Genomic DNA, 14,925 nt, shown 5'->3' on the forward strand with positions numbered 1-14,925 from the left:
AAAGAAATTTTTTTATAATAAGGAATACGTGGATGACAAGATCAAAATAGTCGATGATCTAGTTTATGACGATGATGAGATGGATGAAGTTATCGATGAAGTTGGTGATGGCATATTATAGGTTTTAAATACTGAGAATTCCTTCGATAGAGACATGTTGTCAGAAAATAACTTCCATGTTTGTGTTATGTTCAAAATGATGACAAAGAAGAGATGCACTCTGGGCTTGAGTCCAAGGATGGGAGCATGCTCAAGATACTCATTAGTTTTGTCAACAGACTCCCCATCGAGGATGAGAGAGATTTGTCTACGCCTTGGACCTTGGAGGTACTAACTTCCATGTACTACACATACAGTTAGGGAGGAATGAGGAACGGCATGTTGTGAAGCAATGTGTGAGGAGGTGTCAATCCCTCAAAAAAAAAATGTGGAACCACCACATTAACGATCCCTTATGCGATAGCCCCCACGCCGATGGAAGGAGATTCATTAGGAGCACAAGTGTTAAGTGCATGACGGGATGAACACAGATGATGTATTCCCTGGGACTTGAACCCTGTCCACTATAGGCAAACTACCATGCATTTGTCATTTGCCAAGCCCTAGGGCTAGGTGTCAATCCATAAAAATAAATGATTAATCAGGTTAGGTAACGTCGAACTTGAGGAGATCGACTCCATCCTATGGAAGTTTTCCACCGACCGTTAGGATAAATTGGGAAGCGCTCGCGATAGGTTATTTTTTTACACATGCTTGAATTCTGGGATTATACTCATGTTATTAACTTTACCCAATTTTTAATTTAAAATTTTTTTCTTTAAACAAAACAATTATTTTGATACTTGTATCTTCATTTTTTTAAAAAACAATTACTTAAAAGTTTTTCAATTGTTTTAAGGCATTAAATTTTGGGGTTTACATTTTTTTTTTTTATATGTCAGAAGAGGAGAACAAAATTAAAAGTTAAGATTAAACGTTAAATTTTTTATTTTTCTAAACCTAGGTACTTTCTCAAATTAAGCTTTTTTCAAATATAGTTTTTGAACTCTTCCTCTCCGGGATTCCGAAAAGGTACTTTTGGAACACCAACGAGCATTAATTTAAAGACAAAATTGAGTACTATACTTCACGTTAATATGGAAATGTAACAATGGCTTTATTATCTTTATCTCTTTTTCTTTTTATTTTTATTGTATTTTATACATAGATTGAAAGGTTTATAAGTATTTTCCTAGAGTAAGCATTTTTCAAAAGCTAACTACTATTTCAAGTTAAACTTTTTAAAAAGGGGGCTAAGGTTTTAAAAACTAAGGAGAAAAAGGAAACTAAAGTTTTTTTTTTTCAATATCTAAGTTCTTTTTCAAAAGCAAAATTTTTTTCTTTCAAAAACTAAGGGAGTGTTTGGTTTACATGTTTTTCATTTTCATTTTCTAGAAAATGCGTGTTTTTTTGGAAAATAGTGTTTGATTTACATTTTTCACATCTATTTTCTAAAAAGATAGATGACATTTTCTAGAAAAGTAGAGCATGTTTAAAAGCCATTTTTTATTTTCCAGAAAATGTACATTTTCCAAAAAATGAAAATGAAAACATGGATAACCAAATGCCCTCTAAGTATTTTCAAAGCTAAGTATTTTTTGATTTTTTTTTAAAAGTTAGATATTTTTCAAAGTTAAGTGCTACTTTACAGGGGGAACTTAAAGTTAAAATATTTGTTTGGAAAAATCTTGAAAAGCGTTTTGTTTCTATACTTAGAAATTTTAACTATGAAAAAAGACAATTGAAAATTCTTACTTGTATAGGTCTTTAGTTATTCTTAACTAGTTATACTTTACTTAACTTTGAATTATATTATCATAATCAAAAAGAGGGAGATTATTGGTGCATGAAGCATCAGAAAATTGAATCCAAGTTTTGATAATGACAAAGAGTTCAAAGTTAAAAATTATTATAGTTCTAATAAGTTTGATTGAGTGTGTAGGAAGTCGAAAGTGAGCTTAGGTAAGATAAAAGTCCTAGTGAATACCAGACAGGTGGAAAGCCCTAGTTGCAGCTAGGAAAGGAAGTCCTGGTTCGAGAGGCTGGGCAAAAGTCTTAGCAGGTCAAGGACATTAGACGAAAAATCCTATTGGTCGAAGACAGTAGGTGAAAGTCTTGGAGGCTGCGAACACCGGACAGAAGACTGGACGGGTCCAGGATCAGACCTCCAACAGAAAGTTCTGAAGTCTTGGATGTTGAGAAAAAGTCCAAACGGTTTGGATGACCGATTTGACATCAGGTAAACTCTCCTGAGAGAAGTAAGTGAGGGCACATTCTCTGTTGAGGGAATAATAGACGTCAGTTCGACCCAAGGTTTCATGAAAAATCTAAAATTTAGAACTAAACAGTCCCGAAATTGTCAAATTAATTAATTAATATTATTTTATATTGTGTTAACTCTGTTTTGCAAGATCTCTTTGGTATTTGGACTAACATGTCTTATAGAAGCTAAAATACACAAGTTAGCCTCGGGTGAATTGTGCTCAAGCCGCCTCAAAGCTGCTCAAAGGCACCTCGGAGCTACGCAAAAGCACCCCTGGATAGGCCGGAGACGCCCTTACATAGATAAACTTTGAGGATAAAGTTTATGCTACAGGGAGGCATCCTGGAGCACATGGAAGGTGCCTCGAACTGCATTGGAGGTGTCTCAGAGCATTTGGAAGGCACTCTCGGGTGGATAAAAGCATAGTCTACGGAGCTTATCGAGTTTGAAGTTGAGGGGATAAATTGTAACGACCACCCTTCTTACTACTACTACTACTCTCTAAGAGTGACCGCTACTTATCTACTACTTTACTTAACCGGTTTATTATGAATCTCTAGGAAAACCCTACCGAAAAATTTCGGCAGAATCTCCCCTGTACCGGTGACCATTTCCCATAATACAAACATAATATACTCAGCCACAGGCGGCTGGAACATATATCTTCACAACCACGCAGTATAATATCACAAATAAAAGAAAGAAACTACCCTATCAATAGCAAACATCAATATCACTCCATCAATAGAACCCAACTACAAACGCGGAATAAACTTAAGTACAATATTGACTCATAATAGCATTAAAAGAAAACTAAAGAACTCTAAACAGAAATGTCTTAATAATTCCTTAGCAAACTCTTGATCTCCCCATAGTCCAGCCATCACACACCTTCATCACCACCACTTTGTCGCCTTCCTTGCTAAATCTTTTCCTTTCCTTTATCTGCAGTAGGAGGAAGTGCAGTCTATAAGCATAAAGCTTAGTGAGCGCTATCTACTCACAAAAACTCGATATGCATGTATATAAATAAAAACATGCTAAAACTGAATGCTAACATATAAAACTACTCATGCTCATATATAGCAAAGGAATCATGCTAACTGAAATACTAAACATGTGTAGTTTATCATGCTCATAAACTAATAAAAGAAGCATACTAAACATGTAAAACTACTAAACATGTAAAGATACTAAACATGCTCATAAGAATAAAACTATAACAGCATGCTGAAAGCAAATAAAACTAAACATGCTGAATAATCTAGTAGCAAGGAAACAATTGAAACTACTACTGCATGCTTCAAACAACAAGAAACTAACTTCCTAATTTTAAACATATTTGAAGCTTGTTTCATTTGTTTCAAAACTTATACTTTAATACTTCAAAATAATAATCAACTTCTTTTGGGCCCGGCATTGTACCACTTTGCGCGCATTCTTAATAAGAATCGAGGTAGCTAATCCCGAAACTACTAAGATACTTCTAGGCCTTGTGCCTAGGGGCAACTTGGAGCCCATCCCTTGGACCTTGTGTCCGGTACATGCCCTTTAAAAGTAAAGTACTTATAATCTTAATTACTTCTTCTTTAAATGCCTTGGCATTTTAATAGACACCTTGTGTGCAAAAATCCCTAAAGTAGATCTGGACTTTGGAATTTACTTAAGGCCTTGGCCTTTCTCTTTCTTTTCTTTTTCTTTCTTTTACTTGTTAATACTCCTAAAAGTATTTAATAGGATTCTTATTTTTCCACTGGAATACATGGCTGTTCATGCTTCTTAAAATAGCAAATGAAAACAACTTTGAACTTACTAATCATGCTATAAAATAGAGCAAAAGAAAGCAACTTTGAACTTACTAATCATGCTATAAAATAGAGCAAAAGAAAGCAACTTTGAACTTTCTAAACATGCTGTAAAATAGAGCAAAAGAATGCAACTTTGAGCTTCCTATTCATGCTGTAAAACAAAGAAAAAGAAAGCACATCTAATCTTACTAATCATGTCACAAAATACACTTTATATATAGCTGTTCGTGCCCCGTTTTGGCCAGGAAAACTGCTGGTTCTGCACTTGCTAATAGGAAAGGCAACTAAATTAAATCCAGCAATACCAATAGCAAGTGAAACCTATAATTTCTCTAGCGATTAAAAGAAAGACTCCTATTAAACTCTTAACAACCTTACTATCCTTCCAAATTCCTGAAACCCAGCAGGAATCGTGATTCCCTTCTAAAATAGATCTGATGTCCAGCAACAACAACAGAAAACAAGAAACACTTACTTCTTTTACCTTTCTATTCATCCTAATGTTGTACAAAACTAAAGCAAGGAAACCAAGCCATTAAAAATCCAACAGAACTCCCAAATTAGAGTTATCCACACCCATTGCATGGCACAAACCTAAATCCAAATTACTCAACAATAAGATGATACCATAATCAACCTAACAAATTCGGATTTAATGGTCATGGCAGCAACCACTACAAGCAACCCGAAACCACAGCTCTTCCCTTGTTCCAGATCAGTTGCCCTATATCAAAAGGAACAAACATGCCTAATTCATACCATTAGTTTCCCCTCTTTGAAGTACACGGCAGTAAACACAAGGAAACTTCAAACAAATCCGAAAGCAAGGAAAACAAATCAAAGCTCGGAACTACTCCTACTGCAGGTGAGAAGCAACTCACCTCTTGTTCTTGCACTTACAACCGTAAGAGACAGCTTCTAGGGCTTCGGAGAAACTCATGATCTCGGCCTCTTCTTCGCGTCTTCGAGTTCTCCTCGTCGAGGTGATCAAGCACGGTGAAGACCGGCCGGAAAAACCCTTAGCCGGCGCTGGAGGGAGGAAACCTAGCTCCGTCGCCCTTTCTTCCGCCGAGAGCAGAAAATCGCCTCGCCGCGCCGCGCGTGCGTGAGAGGAGAAGAGATGAGAAGGAATTAGGTCACGGAAAATAACTTAAGTCCTCTCCTTATAACTTGAGTTATTTTTGGTTCCAACTATAGCTTATATATTTGCCGCTGCCTATTTAATTAGCAACGATCGCTAGCCCAGTTGGTCCGTTGGGCTTTGCTCGAAGCCAGAGGTCTGTGCTTCAATTCTCAGTCGCGCCCCTTTTTCTTCAATTTATTTCAAACGTTCCAGCTACTGCATATATATATTTCGCTCCATATAAGGTTAACAAAAATCGTGTAGCTCAGATGGCTGGGCTGGTTTCGGCTGAGGTTCGGCTCGGGTCAAGGTTGTGGGTTCAAAACCTGGCTTCAAACCTATTTCTTTTCTTTTTTTTTTTTAAACTTCTTTCTCTTGGTAAAAATACCAAACGAATTCCAAAAATTACGTAAAAATACTCTAAAAATCTCTAGAATATTTTAAAGGTATTTCCAAATATTTTTATGGACTTTTAGAACTTGAAATAGGGAAAATTGGGTCGTTACATAAATCTTGCAGTTGGAGATGCCTCAGATAAGGTTGGAGGCGCTAGAATTCAAAACAGTACTCACAGAACTTCAATACGAGTTGCTACAATTCTTCTACTGCTTCGACTATGCTCTACTACTGCGCTATTGCTCTGCGACATCCGACTATTGTCGATAGACCAACACCAACACACGAGCATCCCACATCGACATACTTTGTGATTGGTAACAATTTACTTAAAGATATTTAATTTATTGCTAAGGCAGTGTAGTTTGTTACACTATCCTTGTTTTGTGTTCCTATACTTGATTCATTCTTTCGGTGGTTTCAGAAAAGGTCTTTACTAGATTTTTCAATGTTACAGTCCGAAGGGCCATGAGTCCTGGAGTAGGAGTGTTGAAGGCTTCGAACCAACTAATTGACCTTGTCTTTGTGTGTTTGTTTTTTCATTTTCTATCTTTCCGCTGCGTACTTTGCACTCGTACTTAGTTTTAAAAAGTGAAAAAACAACGAATACTATTCACCTCCCATTTAGCACTTTTGATCTACAACTATCAGATCACACACGCTTTCTCTCTCTCTCTCTCTTTATATATATATATATATATATATATAACTAAGTCCCAAATTATTTCGGTGTTATTTTAACCTATCAAAATCTAGAACGAACTCTTGTTGTAGACGGGAGGATGGATCCCGTCTTAATAAAATTTGTATTCACTTATCTATATATAAAGTTTTATATATCCAATTAGATAAATGGAAAATTTTCTATTATTTACCCCTTATTGGAATACATATATATAAAACAATGAATACGGGCTGCTGTGAGGGGCGTGTGAGGTGAGAGTAATCATTTTTTTGCTATAATGAATTTATATTATAAAAAATTTATAATGTAATTTCATACATTAATGGTATGGATGCATTTTAGGAAAAAAAAAGACAATGATCACCTCTTTACCGTAGCGCACGACGTTCGTTGCGAATGCTCTTAATCGCAACGCGTGACACGCTTTGCAAATGCTCTTATCTGTAGCACACTGTGCACGTTGTGAATGCTTTTAATCATAGTGCACGATGTGCATGGTTGATGCCTTATTACTTTCAATATCTTGCAGTTGTGTAGCGTGCGACACACGTTGCAAATCGCATAATTGTGTGTTACAGAAAGTTATATTTGTTGACGCTCTTTGCAAATACTCTTATCTGTAGCACACTGTGGCTGTGAATGCTTTTAATCGTAGTGCAAAGCATGTGTTGTTGATGTCTTATGACTTTCAATAGCTTGCAGCTGTGTAATGTGCGACGCATGTTGCAAATAACATAATTGTGCGCTGCGGAAAGTTATATTTATTGTAGTGTGTTTTTATTTATAACCATGTTAGTACACAATGAAATATTTAAATAACAAAACACAAGTAGGGCACAAACTAAGCACAAGCACAAGCACAAGCATGAATATAGACGCAAGCACAATCACAAACACAAGCACAAGCATGAACATAAACACAAGTACAAACACAAGCATGGACATAAATGCAAGCACAAGTACATACACAAACACAAGCATGGACATAAATGTGAGCACAAGTACAAACACAAGCATGGACATAAACACAAGCACAAGCACAAGTGATTCATGTTATAGATTTGAACATTAACCTCGAGTATTAACCGCACATTTGATGTAGAGGATCTGAAGATTTTGTCTTTTTTTGGATTTTGAGTTAAGTATGTTAAGATTTTTTTTTCTTTTTGCTAGAATTTTTTTATTTTATGTTAAGATGTTTCCTTTCTTGTACATCTTAAGGTTTTAGGTATGATGCGGTGATAAGGAGGGACCTCACCTCGCGGAGGATAGCTACCATGGTGGAGGTCAAAGTTAAGGTGGTCAATGCTCATATATCATCGGTCGGTCGGGCGAGCATGCCCCGACCGGGAGAAGAAGGTTCCAGTCTGATTCCGCTTTCGACATAGGGAGGTGTCAAATGACCGACGCTCAATGGAGTATTGGACGCCGGACGGAGTAAGAGACGATGTGCAGAAGCTGGGCCAAGTGGCTACCTTGCTCGGCCTAGCAGCAAGACTCGACATTGGCAGAGTGGAACTTCGTTTGAGCGGACGTGACACAAGCATAATGAAATTCTAGTCGATCAGACGAGATACCAGGGCAGCAAAGTTACGGTCGAGCGGACACATGCACAGGAGTAGCGAAGTTTTGGCCGACCAGATGAGACAACAGAGTAGCAAAATTCCGGTCAAGCGAGCACACACATAGGAGTAGTGAAGTTCTTACCGACCGGATGAGACACCGGAGCAACGAAATTCTGGTCAAGCGAACACACGCATAGGAGTAGCGAAGTTCTTGCCGATCAGATGAGTCAGTGGAGTAGCGAAATTCCAGCCGAGCTGCCAACCCGCTCGACCTAGCAGTACACTCTCTCTGATATCCATCTACATCTTTTTGGGAGTTGGTGCCGCCGACACCGGGTATGGACAACTAGAAGATCATACGACAGAAACTTCCACTATCACTTCAGAACTATGCTTGGCCCGTTAAGGTACTGTGTCAGGGATACTTTATTGACAAGTCTTTTGAGGAAAAACTTTGGGAGGCGTACTCACCTTGGGGAGCGTGCACACGCGGTACAGGAGATCTATATAAAGTGGGTCCAAGCATCAACGGAGGTACGCAATACGCGATAGACACTATTCTCGCTACTATTCATTCTTATTGCTCCGCCTTCTACTTCATCGTTGGTGACTGACTTGAGCATTGGAGGGCCAATGCAGGGGACCCCTTCCCTGGCTCGGCACTGACGTAATCTGTGTTGTAGGTCGGAGCTAAGTCTACAGGTGGTCAGCGGGAGCGCCACATCCCCAGCTTTTCATCTCATCGACTTTCGGACAGGATCAAGGTATATTTAAATACTTGTTTGGTTAATGTCAAAAGAAGTTTTTGTATTAATAATATTTTTCAAAAATATCATATATTTCCATATTTTATGGTATTCTTTTGATTCTACAAATTTAGAAGATTGTTTTTGATATTTAACAGTCGAATCAATGGAATCAATATAATCCGCAGGATAATTACTATTTTGTCCGGTGTCAATTGATATTAGAACTGATCTATTTTTCAAAAAGTGAAATCTGTCACCCTGGCGACCCTCATATATATAATTGCTCGATATGATTGGGAGGGAGTAAATCAGGAAACCATAGCAAACCACCTCATGGGAGGGTATTTCCGTCGGCTTTGCTGAGGATCGACTCTTGCTCAATTCTACAAACCTACCATGTGGTGACCAGCTTAACTACACCCTGGGGTGGTATTAGAGCTCATCTATTAGAGTAAAAAGTGATAACACTCACCCTAGGTGGTCTAGTATTGTCGGCCCCAGCTAGATACATGCAGGTAAGTCACAGGAAAATTTTGCCCTAGCACAGTGCCAATCAAAACTCATCTAGATCGATCCCATGGATGGTCGTCATGGCCATGATAGATATGTTCCTACTAAGGAAGCTTCGCACAGTAATCGTAATACCCAACACAAGATACTTAAAGATCTACAGAGATAAGTTGTAAAGTTATCCTAGCATCTAGCGGCGCAAGATCTTATAGATATTAGATTTTCAATTGAACTTCTTGAGTTTTCTTATACGTTACGAACAGAGGAATTTTTAAACTGGTTTGATGTGATGGAAGATGTAGGATCGAAAAGAATTTAGATACCTCCATAATGATATGATATTGTCCGCTTTGGGTCTAAGTCCTCATGATTTTTCTCTTGAGCTCTACTCAAAAGGCCTCATACCAATGAAGATATCTTTTTCTTATAAACTCATGATTTTTCCCATGTATTTTCAATGTGAGACTATTTTTGTAACCTTGCAACCCCAACAGAAGAATTTTTTTTTAAATAAGGAAGATGTGGATGACAGTATCAAAATAGTCAATGATCTAGTTTATAACGATGATAAGGTGAAGTTATTGATGAAGTTGGTTATGACATGTTACAGATTTCTAATACTAAGAATTCCCTGATAGAGAAACTGTTGATGGAAAAGTGCTTCCATATTTGAGTTATGTCCAAAATGATGACAAAAAAGAGATGCACTCTGCGCTCGGGTTTGAGGATGGGAGCATGCGCAAGATGCCCATTAACTTTGTCAACAGACTCCCCATTGGGGATGAGAGAGGATTTTTCTACACCTTGGAGGTACTAACTTCAGCGTACTACATAGATGAGGAAGGGCGTGTTCTGAAGCAAACGTGTGAGGTGTCAATCCCTAAAAAAAACAAAGTGGAACCATTACATTAACGACTCCCCATGCGACAATCCCACGTCGATAGAAGGAGGTTCATCAGGAGAACAAGTGTTACGTGCATGGTAGGATGAACATAGGAGATGCATTCCCTGGGACTCGAACCTTGCCTACTACAAGCAAACTATCATGCATTTACCATTTGTGCCAAGATCTGGGAGCTAGGTATTAATCCCTAAAAAACATGATTAACCAGTCAGGTAATGTCGAACTTGGGACTACCGGCTTGGCCCCACGAAAGTTTTCCATCAGTCGCTAGGGTAAATTGGAAAGTGCTCGTGACAAGTGGCCCATAAACCCAGCATCCATTAGTTGCGCGCCCCATTTGAAGGAAAAATTCCTACAAATGCGCCATAGTTGGGAATCGAATCATGGGTGCTTGGTGATAACTGGGTGCCCTTCCATTGCACCATAGCCTCGGGGGTGAGGTGTCAATCCCTCAAGTAAAAAAGGTACATCCGCTACCTTAACGGCCTCCTAGTATTGGCGTGTCAATCCCTTAAAAAAAAAAAGATAGATATGCTATCTTAATGACCCTCTAGTGTAGTCGAGGTGTCAATCTCTCAAGTTGGCAAAAGACGACTGTGCTCGCCCCCAGTGCCCCTGCCAACCCGTCCTAGGAACAACACGAAGGAGGTAAATCATGAGTGGCTACTAGCCCTTGGAATACTGACCGGCGCATGAGGGAGGTATTTACCTTGGCATAGTCGGGATTCGAACCCTAAACCTCAAGTTGGCAGCACTTCATGCACTAGCCACTAGATCATTCCGAGGGGACATGAGGTGTCAATCTCTCTAAAAAAAATAGTAAATCCGTTACCCTAACAGCCGCCTAGTACTAGTCCCATAGATATAGAGGGAGATAAATATAGGTATACAGGCATTAGGCATATGATGGGATAAACCTCAATTCGTCAGTTCCTGAAAATCAACCCCTGACCATTACGCCAGAGATGCCATGGTTCAGATGAACTACTGTTTGATTTCATTGCTTCAACTTTAGCAAATTTTATTGCTTCTGAAGATAAAGATTTTCACATTCTCGATGGCAAGCAGAGAGAACTTGGTTTTACCTTCTTGTTTCTAGTTAAGCAAACCTCAATTGCTTCCAACACTCTTATTAAATGGACAAAGGGTTTCAATGTAAATGGAATAGTTGGTGAAGAAGTGGTGGATGAACTGACTCGGTCCCTTTTCACCTTCCCAATGGCAAGTAGAGAGAACTTGGTTTTACCTTCTCGTTTCCAGTTAAGCAAACATCAATTGCTTTCGACACTCTTATTAAGTGGACAAAGAGTTTCAATGTAAATGGAACAGTTGTTGAAGATTTGGTGCGTGAACTGACTTGGGCCCTGCAAATATAGGGTATTGATATGCAAGTTATAGCTTTGGTTAATGATACATTTGGAACCCTTGTTGGTGGCATATGTTGGTTGGATATATATGTGAATGGAGAAGAGGTGGAAGAGGATAAAAGTTTCATTGTGAATGAGATTTTAGTTTCACATTAGGTATTTTAAGACATATTGGTTGATTTATATTGATTCATATGCATTGATGATATGAACAAATGCATAGAAAGATGCTCTCTCTCATGTGTGGGTGCCCAAGGGGGTGCAAATCTAGGATCCGGATTGCACTGAATCAAGTTGGCTCGCACAGACAAAATTTGCCCAAGTGGAATAACGGATGACTCACATGGATTCTTTTTATTTGCTATTCAAGAAGGTAACGGATGATTGCAGACTATCATTAATCCCTGAGTATTGAATGACCATTACTCAGCATTCAACACAGTTGAGGGATGGTGATCTTATATAAGGAGCATGGTCTTTAGCAGAGAGACACATAAGAAGAAAGTAGAAGCGCTCCATCTTCGTTCCTCTCCTCCTTTGTCATACATCTCTTATTCGGCAGAGTACCCGTGGTAGCAGTCGAGTACCTCTCAGTTCACCATGACCACTAGTGCTTAGTGGGAATCATGATTAACCTTTGTATCCTGAGAAACAAACGACCCGAGAAAATCTCGAAGCACAGCCGGAGGTGGGGCGAATTTGTTTTAAGGAAACTGCGACTATCGCAGGCCTCGGTCCACTCGCTCGCTCGGCCTCTTCGACTGATTGGGCTGCTTTGCCTTTAGGCCACCCTACCTTCCACTGTTAGGTTGATCTGCCCGGTCATCCCCTTCTGCGACTCTATCGCTCTGTCGATTTGTCGCTCAACCGTTCTGCCCGCTCGGAGCTCTAACCTATTGGTAACTCTACCCAGTCGGCTTCTCTGCTGGCAAGTCACTTGGCCTGATTTGCGGCTTTGCTCTCTTGACCGCGCTACCCGGTCGGCCGCTCGTCCTGATCAGCTGCTCTGTCACTCGGGCTACTTTGCATTTAGGCAGCCCTGCCTTTCCCCCCTCGACCGCACTACCCGGTCGGTCACTCGGACCAATCTGCCGCTAGGTCGATTTGTCCACTCGGTCGCTCTGCCACTTGGATGCTCTTCCTGCTAGGTCGATCTGACCGCTCGGACACTTTGCTCGCTCAGCCACTCTGTAGTCAACACTTGGTAGAAATCATCCCTTGCTGGTAGCCTGAGATTATTTGCTCAGATTATCTCGATTGATAAATTGAATTTAATTTGATGTATTTAAATTCAACTAATTTCTTAAAATCTCCGATAGATTGTCGAGCATCATCTATTATGATAATGATGTTGATGCTGCTATTATACTTGGCACTGGTACAAATGCAGCATATTTGGAGCATGCTAATGCAATTAAGAAGTGGCAAGGCCCACTTCCTAACTCTGGAGAAATGGTTATTAACATGGAATGGGGAAACTTTCGCTCCTCATATTTGCTAACAATAGATTATGATCACGCGATCGATGCTGAAAGTTTGAACCTTGGTGAACGGATCTATGAGAAAAGTTAATTTCTGAAATGTATCTAAGTGAAATAGTTCGAAGAGTTCTATTGAGATTGACAGTAGAAGCTGCCTTATTCCGAGACCGTGTTCCTCCACAACTTGAAGTTCCCTTTGTGCTATGGAACTAGTCATGTCAACAATGCATCATGATACTTCACCTGATCTCAAAGTTGTTGGGACCAAAATGCATGATTTCTTGGGGATCTCCAACTCTTCATTTTTTTTAATGAAAAGTAAATATGTATATGGAGTGAAAGAGACGTACAATAACTTATGACGCATGACTACCATCCATCATGTCTGAGAGGAAATGCCAAATCGAAACGGAATATCCATAGGACTGTCTAATGATATAGTGCAACACATAAAGATTGACATTTGTACATAGAAAGCACTAGGTTGGTATATGCAAGCACCAACGTTCATCACAGTCTCACATGATCTCGCGTACACACTCAATCGTACGACCAACTAACATGCATCATTGTCACTAAGGAATGTATGTCCCATCGTCATCACATTTGCGTGCTCCTTGGCTCTCCGCCTTCGTAAGCTAATACCGGCCAACCTCCACGCCGGAGAGACACTCGAACCCGGCAGTCCCTCAGCAGCCCAGCAGCGATAGTGTGGTTAGCATTCCTCCGCCTTGAACAGCTCCAAACCGTGTCCACCATGAAACCAGAAGGCTCCGGCCTCCACTCCAAAGCCCCGACCGCCGGCCGGCAGTGCACTCTCAAGCCCACGAGAACACCACAGCCACTTCTAGCTTTCTCCCTTCCGTCTCTTCCTTCATCCAACGGGACAGCCGGTGCCATGTCTGAGGACACCAGAAACAGCTCATGTAGAAAACGGTTTTGATCCAAACCTGAGGTTGAGCAGAAGACTGCATCTTCAAAATCTGTGCAAAACCAAACAGCAGCTTTCCTTGCCCTCTTCACTGTAGAGATGTCTCTGCACCAGCCGAAAGCCACCCTTCCCATTCTGATCAGAGAACGTAGCGAAGCATCAGCAAAAGCCAAAGCTCCGGCCATCCCGCCGGCCCCTCCACGAGGGCACAGTCTCACCAGCCAGGGCAAGGGGATGACTCTATGTTGAACCGAGAGAGGTTAGCCTCCAATGGTGGGTGAGTAAGAAGTCCTCCATGAGTCCCAAACCACGGCAGCACCTATTGCGTCCTTGCTCCAATTTCCGGCAGCCTCCTTCCCATCTCCAACTCCTCCTTGAAAGCAAGGAAAGTGGTCATCCGAGTGTGTAATATTGTGGCTAAGCGTGGGGCTTGTCTCACTGCTACGAGAATCATTGACATTATGAAGAAGCTCGGATACGACAACTCCAACATGAAGAGGACAGTGATTGCCATGGACATCAGGCTAAATGAACACTGCACTATCTTTAGAGAAAGTTTGGAGAAGAGGCCTCAGCTTCTGTGCTGGTTGCCATGGCCAATCATGGATCAGACATTGGGGCTTCTCTTCATGCAGCATCTCATTCTCAGTATTATGAAGACGAGGAAGAATCTAAACATGTGATTTTCAACCTATCTATACAAAATTCTAACATCTTTTAATAGATTTTGCCTATTTAATACTAAAAGATCTTCTTCCTGAGTTACCACTTGACACTATTTTAAATTTGAGGACTAAGTTTTCTTCAAAACATGACGACTGATGGAGGATATGAATATTTTGTTTTTTTATTAAAGTTATTTTATATTTTTAGATTTTGAGTTCGTTTAAAATTTTTAAAATTTAAAATTCTGTAAAGATTTTTTTCTTTCTGTTAAGATTTTTTTCCTTACGTGCCTTAGTGTTTTAGGTGTATTAATTACTTGTTTGGTTGATGTTAAAAGAAGGTTTTGGATTAATAGTATTTTTTAATAGTGCCATTTATTTTTTAGTTTTTGATATTTTTCTGAATTAATAGGTTTTAAAAGATTATTTTTTATATTAA

General features: G+C 39.7%; 1 pseudogene; it reads left to right on the top strand.

Annotated features, from left to right (window-relative positions):
- The first annotated feature begins 213 nt into the window (after nt 1-213).
- Nucleotides 214-14,542, top strand: LOC121978438 (annotated as a pseudogene).
- The last annotated feature ends 383 nt before the right edge of the window (nt 14,543-14,925 follow it).

Source organism: Zingiber officinale, chromosome 4B (genome assembly GCF_018446385.1).
Source record: "Zingiber officinale cultivar Zhangliang chromosome 4B, Zo_v1.1, whole genome shotgun sequence".
Taxonomy (NCBI): Eukaryota; Viridiplantae; Streptophyta; class Magnoliopsida; order Zingiberales; family Zingiberaceae; genus Zingiber; species Zingiber officinale.